The sequence below is a fragment of the Aplysia californica genome, unplaced genomic scaffold (assembly GCF_000002075.1).
Source record: "Aplysia californica isolate F4 #8 unplaced genomic scaffold, AplCal3.0 scaffold00977, whole genome shotgun sequence".
In the NCBI taxonomy this organism is placed as follows: domain Eukaryota; kingdom Metazoa; phylum Mollusca; class Gastropoda; order Aplysiida; family Aplysiidae; genus Aplysia; species Aplysia californica.
In genome coordinates, this window is record NW_004798247.1 from 37,445 (window position 1) to 39,367 (window position 1,923).

Consider the following 1,923-nt stretch of genomic DNA (forward strand, 5'->3'; position numbering starts at 1 on the left):
TCTCTCCCTTCTCCCTTCGCTTGACGTGTTGTTTAAACTCAAAATCTTTGGCGTCCAATTGCTCAACATTAGGTACTGAGCTGATAGAACTTTGTAATTTTGAGGTAGCGAAATAACTGAAGCATTATTCCTCCTTTGCCCCCTCCTCTGGGCTCCTGACTCTTTCTGCAGCCTTTCTACTGCTACTCCTTGGCTCCTCCTTACTGCTGTCTTTCTGCCACACCCCTGATCTTCTGATAGGAAAGATCTACACCTAGCCTTCTCGGACAAGGGCGAAAAATCTCGGAAGGCCCGTGTGCAAGTTGCGCACGTTAAAGATCCCTTGGTGGTCTAAAATCGATAAGAGTAGGCTTCGGCCGCCACCCGGGCAAAATTCAAAATTTCCTACCAAATGAAAATATTAGGTGTGTCCCGCGCGCTCATAAGACCTATGCAGTTGCGAGCGCCGTAAAACACTTTACAAAAACAACAAAGCATAATTCCATCTTCTCATGGGTGTGGTCAAATGAAAGATCTGGACTTAACCCAATCCGTACGCCCTGGGGTCGTTTTGTACTCCGGGGGTTGTATTCTTCACCTTTTAGAATACTTATCTAGTGCGAAGATTTCTTTGAAACTTTCAGCATTTCTCAAAAAGATCAATTTGACAGACTGCTATGCAAACCTTGCGGATCGGATTAACGAGCAATTTTCCTCTTTGGAAAGTGGTGGCACAGAGTTCCCCACGTCGTATGGATACGACAGTAAAACATGACGTACGGATAGGGTTAACGAGTAATTTTCCTCTTTGGAAAGTGGTGGCACAGAGTTCCCCACGTCGTATGGATACGATAGTAAAACATGACGTAGGATAGGGTTAATGAGTAATTTTCCTCTTTGGAAAATGGTGGGACAGAGTTCCCCACGTTGTATTAGTACGACAGTAAAACATGACGTACGGATAGGGTTAAGTAATGTAAACTTAACACCAGGTAATCACTGACTGTGTTTTGCCATAGATCTGGACAGGTATACCTATGTGACAGCTCACAGTCATAGATCTTAATTAAGCGTAAATTTAAAGCTATATTAAATCCGAGTCATCACACTCAAGGCAGATTAATAAGGTCGAATTCCCGTTCATTACTGTTAACCTTAATTGGTCGCTTTTAAGGACAAGCGGGCTAATCCAGATATCGGGGGCTTTCAGAAATCTTTACCTCTACCAAACGTGGGATTTGCCCTACCTAAAGGAGAAGTTTGCTTTCATTGGTGTGTATTTTTGTTTGGCTATAGAGAAAACTCTCCTTGTCTTTTGATGAAATAGAAGAAGAGTCCAAAACTTTACCTCCGATTTTCTCAAAACAGCATTTAAAAGCGACCAATTGTGCTAACTAACTCTTCATCATCATCATCCGGTGCCTTGCCGACTGGCGTGGGCGATCATGGACCTCCACTTCACTCTGCCTTTCGTTGCAGCAATGGTGTCTGTTGTTCTTGCTGCTCCTAGCCATGTTGTCATCTTGTCCAGTATCTTTTCCCTCTGTCTGCCTCTGCTTCTCTTTCCATCAAACTTGCCTGTTGTTACAATATTCTCTAATGTTTCTTTCTGCATTCTGTGTCCGAAGAAATTTGACTGTCGCTTAGTTATATTCGTCACAAGCTGTCTCCTACAATTTGCTCCAACCTAGACTTCTTCATTTGCTTTTCTAGCTGTCCATGGGGTACGTAGCATGCGTCTTATGAACCACAACTCTGTCGCCCCAATTGTTCTTTCCAGCTGTTTATTGATTGTCCAGGCTCCGCACCCGTATAATAGGATAGGCTCGATGTAACTTTTCAGTACTCCTATTACCGTTTCCAGTGACTGATGCTCACTAACTTACTTATAGCTTACTTTCTCCCTACACCGTCAGGTACATATAAGATAGAGAACAGTCGACG